The sequence below is a fragment of the Gymnoscopelus microlampas genome (assembly GCF_963454915.1).
Source record: "Gymnoscopelus microlampas genome assembly, chromosome: 22".
NCBI classification, from domain to species: domain Eukaryota; kingdom Metazoa; phylum Chordata; class Actinopteri; order Myctophiformes; family Myctophidae; genus Gymnoscopelus; species Gymnoscopelus microlampas.
In genome coordinates, this window is record NC_139959.1 from 19,978,093 (window position 1) to 19,988,033 (window position 9,941).

At 43.8% G+C, this 9,941-nt stretch overlaps 1 long non-coding RNA gene across 1 annotated transcript; it reads right to left on the minus strand.

Annotated features, from left to right (window-relative positions):
- Positions 1-7,943: 7,943 nt before the first annotated feature.
- LOC311038805 lies at positions 7,944-9,719 on the minus strand. Its single transcript, XR_014600091.1, has 3 exons — positions 9,602-9,719; positions 9,134-9,294; positions 7,944-8,455 (listed from the first exon to the last, which is right to left on the minus strand). It is a non-coding gene; the product is annotated as an uncharacterized lncRNA (long non-coding RNA).
- Positions 9,720-9,941: the final 222 nt, after the last annotated feature.

Below are 9,941 nucleotides of genomic sequence, written 5' to 3' on the forward strand. Positions count from 1 at the left end.
ACCATACAGACAGACCAAGCCCCTGGCTTGTTTCGTCACCTGAATGCCCTGAACCAGCCACTGCGCAAAGGTGCTGAAAAACGCACGCCCTGAGGCCCTGCGTCCCCAGCCTACCTTGGCGCCGCCACTACACCCAGGACTGTGTGCGCCATCTCAGATGCCGCCACGTCCAAGCTGTAGAAAGACACGAATGTCAACGGTGACGACCAGTTGGCAGCCGAGCATATGTCCTGCCTCGACACCCCCTTGTAAAGGGCCCACGACGCAGACACACCCCGAGTAGAATGCGCTCTCAGTCCCGCAGGGACCACAGTGCCACTACTCCCATATGCCAACTGAATCGCCTCCACAATCCATCTGGACAGAGTCGGTTTAGCCACCGCCTTCCTACGGCCGAGGCCGTAGGAGACGAAAAGCTGAGGCGACACACGACCAGCTTCCGTCATCTGACAGTAGAGCCTCAAGGCTCTCACCAGACAGAGACAATGTAACCGTTTATCCTCTGCCGAGGCAAACGGTGGAGGGGGCACGGTCCGATGTCCTCGTCGACGACACTCCCGGAGGACTGGGGAGCCAGACTGGCCTCCCCAGTCCGTTTGGGGACAGCTCCACTTGAACGTGGGGCCGAGTGGAGCGGAGGGCCCATAGGGGAGGCATGCGATAATCCGACAGACCTTTTCTCCGACTATGTGGCATCCGCGTGCGGTTAGGGTTAGGGTGCGGGTTTGGTTCGGGTTTAGTATTGAAACGTCGGAGCGCTGCGCTGTCGGAGGAATGCGCTGTCGGACTAACGTACTGCACCCGGCCCATAGCCCCCCCGCTAGTGCTAGCCGCCTGCGCTGTAGCATGAGCGGGCGGTGCCTCGGGGCTAGCACTGCCGTTAGCTGCCAGCGCTAGTTGTCCGGCCCTGTCGAGACGTCTCTCCAACTGGCTCGGAGACAAAGCGCCACAGGGGCCACAGCCATGCTTCGCCGCCGCATAGCGGTGCGCGGACCACGCATGTCGGAGCCCCAGGCAGGACCAAGGGGCAAGGCTTGGATATTTACGATGAGGCCAACACGGAAGCTTATGAATGGCCAGAGTGAGGCACTGTTTTACCCTGCGCCGACCTGCAGTGTCAGAAATATTTTATTTTAACGCAAGTGAATGGGTTTTTGACAAACTTTAGACTAGATTTTCTTACCGTAATAAATCTATATGCTTCCAGTCGCTAGTTTAAAGTCTCCTTTCAATCATCATGATATGCGTTTTGCTAAATTATGGTCCCATTTATTCTAAAATTGACGATAAAGTAGGCTATGCTCCAGGAGGGGCGGGATGATTTGATTGACAACTTACACAACCAATAGCATTCATTCCCCGCCCTACTCTTGATTGACAAGCTACCCAACCAATAGCATTTTTGGGGGTTGTTTTCCGGTTCGCTGGTCACGTGTCTGGTCTCAACCAATAGCGTTTGAGTTCCGGCGTGGCCAACTGTATATTAACGATGGAGGAATGCATGTTCCTGAACTATCGGCTTCATTTTCGTTCTGTAGAAAGCAGGGGAGTGGCTTTGTCCATTCTTTTTTACAGTCTATGGGCAGGACACACACAGGGTGTGCTCGTCTTCTGCTGCGATGAGGAGAAGGCATCCCCTCTTGCCGCAGGGACGAGGAGACTCCATTTTGTTGTTGTTGTTGTTGTTTCGACACGAGGTGATAACAGGGGCTAAGCTAGCCTAGCCTAGCACAAGCCTAGCCACTCGTGGGTCGAAAACGGAGAGGATAGAAAAGTCGAAAGTTGAGAAGAAAACTCGGGAGAGTTGTTACAGAAACTTATTTTATCACGAAAGCACCCGTGAAGGAACAACTTGTGCACTTCAGGTTGTGTTGGAATTTGCTAAGTTTCCTCCGATGTTTCGTTCAGCTACGAGTATAAGCAGTCTGCAGAGTAGAAGAAGAGGTCGAGCACTGATGACGTAAGAGTATTTATACTACAACCGGTCTCCGTTTTTTTACGTCACACTAACCCTTTACCAATCATTTGGGAGGATTGCTGCTCGGGAGATCGATGTGTTTGCTCTGTGGCATCGCTAGAGGGCGATGATATCCCATAGTAAGTCCCATTCTGGAACTTACGCTATAATAACTTTAATTACTAGTTACAGTACTTTGCAGATACATTATTACATTATAAAACATACACTTCAGTCCTATTTTATACCTAGGCTATTTGAACATTTTTCAAACATGTTAGTACTTTTACTTTTGGTATCTTTGTACTTTTGTGTGTGTGTGTGTGTGTGTGTGTGTGTGTGTGTGTGTGTGTGTGTGTGTGTGTGTGTGTGTGTGTGTGTGTGTGTGCGTGCGTGCGTGCGTGCGTGCGTGCGTGCGTGCGTGCGGGTGTGTGTGTGTGCAGAAGTAGGGCTACATTATATGGTAGAGGCAAGTGGAGAGGCTTAATTCATCAGACTGGCCCTCAATCTATGTTTAAAGTTACTGGGTGAAGATGAGGAACTGGCAATAAGTATGTGTGTATTCCAGAGTAAAGAACCTCTGTGTTTAAAGGAGAACTGGCTATAAGTGGTACGGCTCAAGGGAGGATGGAGATTATTTTATTGTCTAGTATTACATGTGCATGAACTTGCAAAACTGTCACAAAATACACTTATAAAGGTGAAGGAAGCATATTCAGAAGGTAAGTGCATTCATAGATGCAAGACTGGACTGTGTTAAGGGAGTAGTTCACTGAAAAAAATTACACACCCCATGAAGGCTTGAATTCATGGAGATCTTTTTGTTTTTGTCGCATTCCTCAGCCAATAATTTGATGACCGGCGGTCTCTCCGGTAGGAGACTCAAACAGTCTCCTTTGAGTCTCTTACTGGATACATTAGCATCTTTCCGCCGGTAATCAAATTATTGGCATTGGAATGCGACAAAAACAAAAAATCTCCATGAATTCAATGCTTTATGGGGTGTGTAATTGATAGAAAATAAGTAATTTTCTGGGTGAACTACTCCTTTAATGTTATAGACACTAGATAGACAATACATTTAGTTTTTTTTAAACAGAGGAGCAGATGGAGCCAAATGGTTAGAACAGGTAGCTATTGTGGTATCTTAAAACCACAGACTTACAGGTTTTAATGATTGCCAACAACGCCATATTGTAAAGTTAGTTTGATGTTCCAGAGATGTGAATGAATGGTGAAGAATGGATGAGACATCACTCCGTAGTGAGGTTCGTTGCTTCGGATTTATTTCATGGAACAAACAGAGTACAAGCAGTTTTCTATGGAGACCCTGAGGTCCCCACAGGCGACCCTTCGGCCTCTGACACACACTCAAGCCTACATTTTACAGTATATTTATAGTAGTGGTTACATAGAGAATAAGAGGAGGTACGTGTTGGGTGTGACAGCCCTCAAAGGTGAACCCCCACCTCCCCTGGCCCCACACATTTGCAACTATATAGAGCCAGGAAAGGAAGGGTGTCAGCCTTGATCTCAAATGCATAGCCGCTATGTCTATCAACTAGAACAATAGTCAATGCTAATTGTCACCCCCACCAGGCTCCTCTCTGTCTGTTATCTGCACAGGACAAAGTAGACATGTAATCCTATTACTTCTAACAGATGGCTTAAATATGTATCTTATGTTATGAAATATACTACAGACCCCCCACGGGAGACACTAAACGTCTTCCGCAAACACGTATATTTCAAAAGAAACACAAAGAACCGCCCCCCATGAAACTTACTGGAACACAACCAGGACAAAAATAAAACATTCAGGAATACTAAATAGCAAACAACATCCAATACAGAACAATGCACATACAGGAACCAAGATTACATAGTACAGTGACAAGGTGATTTACAAATAGACAGAAAACTCATTCCCTGATTCCAATTAGCGTGCAGGATCCCCCTGTTAGTCCTTCAAACTCTGGGAAAAATGTTACACATAAAACAACAGCTATTTTCACCCCAAATAGTCAAAGGTACATCAGCATCAATTTCTTCATCAATCTCAGCCGCCTACTCAACGAAAATAAAAAAAATCCACATTTAACCCCAGAGACCAGAGAGTGAAACAACTTCCTCACAAACACTCTCGCCATGGCAGCCCTCGCTCCACAGTGTAAACCCACCATCATCACAAAAACATAACCCCAGGTCCCGTATGCACAATGCCCCGCTCGATAATGTTTCTCTGTAGTCTCCCTCAATGTCATTTTCTCGCCCCAGCCGCTTTCCCAGTGCAGTCTCCAGATTGTCCAACAGATAGCTGCAATTTTACAACAGCACGCTCTACTTGCGATCGTAGAAAATGTTTTAACACACTCCCCACGAAGAACCCCTCATCGCCGGTTCCACGTTCTGCTGGCACCCGCTGTCTCCCGTCCATCCTCACAACATTACCCGCCACGAGAGAACCCTGTCGATCCACAGGTTCCCCGCTCTGCCGTCCGCACCGCAGCGCGCTCCTTTAGCGACCGTAGAAGATAAGTTGTGCAGCCAGATGAGTCGTTACAGCCTCCTAGATCTGGTCATGATGAGGGCCTCTCCCCGTAGATCCTCGAAAAGTTGTCGTCATGTTGTGGTGCCGATGTCCCCCTTGCAGTGGTCCCCCCACGTCGCAGGAAGACAACTCGATCCGTCCATCCACCGCAAGGCCCCGTCCGCGCATGTCCTTTCGACGCCTGGCTCAGCATTTTCCGGAGATTGGCGTCCCGCTCCCCAGATAACCAAACCAACGCGACTGCCGACTTAAACGCCATATGTGGTATCTTAAAACCACAGACTTACAGGTTTTAATGATTGCCAACAACGCCATATTGTAAAGTTAGTTTGATGTTCCAGAGATGTGAATGAATGGTGAAGAATGGATGAGACATCACTCCGTAGTGAGGTTCGTTGCTTCGGATTTATTTCATGGAACAAACAGAGTACAAGCAGTTTTCTATGGAGACCCTGAGGTCCCCACAGGCGACCCTTCGGCCTCTGACACACACTCAAGCCTACATTTTACAGTATATTTATAGTAGTGGTTACATAGAGAATAAGAGGAGGTACGTGTTGGGTGTGACAGCCCTCAAAGGTGAACCCCCACCTCCCCTGGCCCCACACATTTGCAACTATATAGAGCCAGGAAAGGAAGGGTGTCAGCCTTGATCTCAAATGCATAGCCGCTATGTCTATCAACTAGAACAATAGTCAATGCTAATTGTCACCCCCACCAGGCTCCTCTCTGTCTGTTATCTGCACAGGACAAAGTAGACATGTAATCCTATTACTTCTAACAGATGGCTTAAATATGTATCTTATGTTATGAAATATACTACACTATCTTTACTAATTTAAATTGGGTAATGATGAGTCATTTGTGTAGATTAGATGGGATGAGTACCAAAGTTTTTCGTCAAAGTCATGTTATTGTTGTGTTTAATGCATTTTAAAGCGTGAAATGATTTTTAAACAGAAATTGGTGCTGCAAGCTCTGTTGCCTGTGTGTGTGTGTGTGTGTGTGTGTGTGTGTGTGTGTGTGTGTGTGTGTGTGTGTGTGTGTGTGTGTGTGTGTGTGTGTGTGTGTGTGTGTGTGTGTGTGTGTGTGTGTGTGTGCGTGCGTGCGTGCGTGTCTCTCTCTCTCTCTCTCTCTCTCTCTCTCTCTCTCTCTCTCTCTCTCTCTCTCTCCGCGGCCAGAACAATGTCTGGTGTCATTTAGGTGACGGGAGAGTGGCCAGCTCGTCGTTAAGTGTTAATCGGACAGCCGTTCCCATCTGTTCCCATCGTGGCCTTCCAGACAACCTGCCTGCCTACCATCTGCTGCCCACACCTCCCTCATCATCACATTGAGACCCACAGAACACAGCGCACCGTCCTGCATGTGAATGGCTAGAGTCAGAGGTGGAGAAGAGGAGGCGGAAAAAGACCAATTAAAGACAAGTGGGCGAGGGGACAGAAAGTTAACCAGAGACTAGCTCTGGTCCCTATAGCCTTAGGAGTGCTCCTTAACACTACAGGTATATGGACCAGAGCTGACCAGAGACAAAGATGGAGAGAGGTGGAGACATGAAGGGTGGAGGAAGAGATGATGGAGGGAAGGCAAAAGGGAGAGTGACGAGGGTCAAACGAGGTGAGGGGGAAAGAGAGAGAAAGGGATAGAAAGAAGAAACAAATGGAAAGAGAGATGGAGAGAGGTGGAGAAATTAAGGGCTGGGGGCAGGGAGATGGATTTTGATTATTTGTCGCTTAACCCCTGAAAATGATGACAGCTATCCAATCAAGCCAACGACCTGCGACGGATGGATTCATATGAGGTAGCGGATTAATATGGAGTTTAAGCTTTCCCCAAATCCTCTGCTTTCTTTTTTTCTTTTGGTTCTGTACACTGAAGCAGGCAGCAGAGGTGGGGTCTGGAGGAAACAAGTAGTGTTGAAGGATCCCAGTAAGATAGATATAAAACCAGTAGTGCTTAAGGATCAGCAGGATAGATATAAAACCAGCAGTTCTGAAGGATCCCAGTAGGATCGGTAGAAAACCAGTAGCGCTTAAGGATCCCAATGTGTCTCCTAGGGTAGGTACCCTCACAAAAACATGCTGTAATCCTGGTCTCTATACTTCCTCCCCCTGGTCAGCCGGGGCGTCTGATGGAGGGGAAAGGAACTGGTTGGAATAACGTGTTCCTTCCATGTGCTACGTCTAACCAGGGAACCTCCCCCCTGTCAGGTGATAAGAAGCGGCTTGCTAGCTCTCATGCATTGAAGGAGGCATGCTTGTAGAGATCGTCCATTTCAGCAGATATTTAGTATTTAGTAGATTATAAGATATTTAATCTTGAGAGGTAGAAAGTAATGGTAGACTCCGGTCCACTAAGTAGGGTTTAACCCAGCTGACACGCGACGTCAGTACAACGTTGTCCCAACATTGTACTCCAACGTTGGATGACCGTTGGATTTTGGTTGTAAATGAAAGTTTGTCTGACGTCATAACCCAACGTTGGTTAGACGTCATAACCCAACGTTGTTTAGACGTCATAACCTGACGTTTGTTTGACATCCTAAACTAACATTGATGTAACGTCAATCTCTGATGTTATGTAGACGTTGATTAAAGGTTGGACTCCCAACGTTGGAAACCAGTTGTATTTTAGTTGTAAATGAAAGTTTGTCTGACGTCATAACCTGACGTTGGTTTAACGTCAATCTCTGATGTTATGTAGACGTTGATTAAAGGTTAGACTCCCAACGTTGGATACAAGTTGTATTTTAGTTGTAAATGAAAGTTTGTCTGACGTCATAACCTGACGTTGGTTTAACGTCAATCTCTGATGTTATGTAGACGTTGATTAAAGGTTAGACTCCCAACGTTGGATACAAGTTGTATTTTAGTTGTAAATGAAAGTTTGTCTGACGTCATAGCCTAACGTGGTTAGACGTCTTAACCCGACGTTGGTTTGACATCTTAAACTAACGTTGATTTAACGTCAATCTCTGATGTTATGTAGACGTTGATTAAAGGTTAGACTCCCAACGTTGGATACAAGTTGTATTTTAGTTGTAAATGAAAGTTTGTCTGACGTCATAACCTAACGTTTGTCTGACGTCATAAACTGACGTTGGTTTGACATCTTAAACTAACGTTGATTTAACGTCAATCTCTCATGTTATGTAGACGTTGATTAAAGGTTAGACTCCCAACGTTGGATACAAGTTGTATTTTAGCTGAAAATTTATATCGGGTTGACGTCATAGTACAACATTGGCTCAACGTTAGAGTACAATCAAAATATGACATATTTCTAACGTTGTAATCACGTTGTATTTTAGTTGAGAATAAAATGTCAATCCAACATTAGCAGGACGTCAACCTCCAGAGTTACCTTGTCACGTAGATATCTTGTCACAACAAGATATCAACGTTAAAATAACGTCCTGTGCCCACTGAGTGGGCGGTGGGAACAGGACATCTTCCAGACGTCATTTTGACGTCGATATCTCATCATCACGACGTCAGACAACCAACAACAAATTACATCTTGTTTCAGTGTCAAGTTTTACCAAGGTGAAAATACAATATCAGACAATATTATTTGACAAAGTTTAATAAAACAACATTATTAAATATTTTTTAAACTTGTAATTGGCACATTTGAATAGGTAGTATAAACAAACAGAAATTACAAGTCATATTGTTGTCCAAACAGTTACAGGTTTGGTGAATAGGTTCAGAGCCCAAAGTGCCTTTGTAGGAAAATGATTCCATTTGTGAAACTTTAAAATAACTAAACAGTACAAATCAATAAAAACAATGAAGTGCATTCTTTGAGGCATGTCTATAACATATGCACCAAGGGCAAAAACGTTAAAAAGAGAGAGAAATAACACTGAGCTCCCGTAAATCACTTGGAGAGTCTTCTCTGCATCATTCTGTTTAATTTGTTGAGGGTTGCATTCTTCTTTAGTTCCCCTAAAGATAAATGACAGAAATAAGCTATTTTAATAACTCTAACTTGATTTTTACATTATGAAACATCTTTATTGACTGACAGATATCTGTTCAAAAGTTTGGAATCAGTGAGAAATTATGATTTTGAAATTAACTGAGTTTGCAGATATGAGTACTGTCTCTGATGGAAGGGCCATCACAATTGCTTGATCTAAATCCTATGTTGGGAACAGCTATACCGTAAGGTTCATGAGAAGTTTTATACAAACCAGTCTCAAAGTACGGCAAATTCTACTGAAAATATGGGGTGAAATTTGACCTGGATATCTAGAGAATATGACATCTAGAATGCCTAAGGTCTTTAAAGATATTGCTGCACTTGGTGGATTATTTAATGAACAGAAATGTTGAAGAATGTAAGTTATTATTATTACCCTTATTATTATTACTATTACCATTATTATTATTATTATTACCCTTATTATTATTATTATTATTATTATTATTATTATTATTATTATCATCAGTGTCTTGGCTGTACTTACTTAATTTTCACAGTGATTCCAAACTCTTGAACTTAGGCATAACTGCCAACGTATATAAAAATAATCAACATTTTGTAGCACTCCTTTTTGAATTTGAAAGATAACGGAAGGGTCAAGGAAAAGTTACATCGGGCAATTCAAATGTTTAACTTACCATATGCAACGTCAAAAAGACACAGGCCCCGGGGACTTATTCTTGCCATGATGTCAACAAAGGTTGTACTGGGGTGTCAATTCATGTGACATGAGGAACGGCATCATTCTTCTGGGTGCATCATCCAATGAATTACCTCCTGTGTCTCCAACCATGACAACCTGAGAGTATGGTAAAAGTCACAGGAAGGAAAATGCCATATTAAGTGGACAGCTAAGATATTATTCTATCGTTACACCTCTTAAGGTCTTTAAACACCAGGGACATGACGAATAAATTATACAAATACTTCTTTAGAATATATTGATGCTATCGCATCAAAACTATTCATATACTGTAGATGATGCCTCATTTTTATAGCCGTTAACCTGATGCCTTTAATAGCGGTGAAAAATCAAACTTGTTTCAAATCAAAATTATGTTACTTTATTGTCAAATAATAGTGAAGTTCAGTGTGGAGGTACTTACCCGATGTATTCTACTTGAGAGGACCTTCCACCTCTTGATGTACCACATCTAGCATGAAAATAAGAAATACACAACACATTATGAATGAAAAATATACTTGACGCAAGATAGAGACTTCTCACAATGGCCTCATGCCGTGGCACAACTACTTCAGAGAAAACCCAAGAAGAAATTGTATTGTGAACCCAGTATGGTGAATTATATCGAATCGTTGGTTGAGTGAAACTTCACATCCCTACCCTTTCAATATTAACGCTATAAGACTGCTTTTACATTACACTGCTGACTGTAGACTAATGTTTACTAGTTTATCTGTGCCTGTTATGCTTAACTGTGTCAA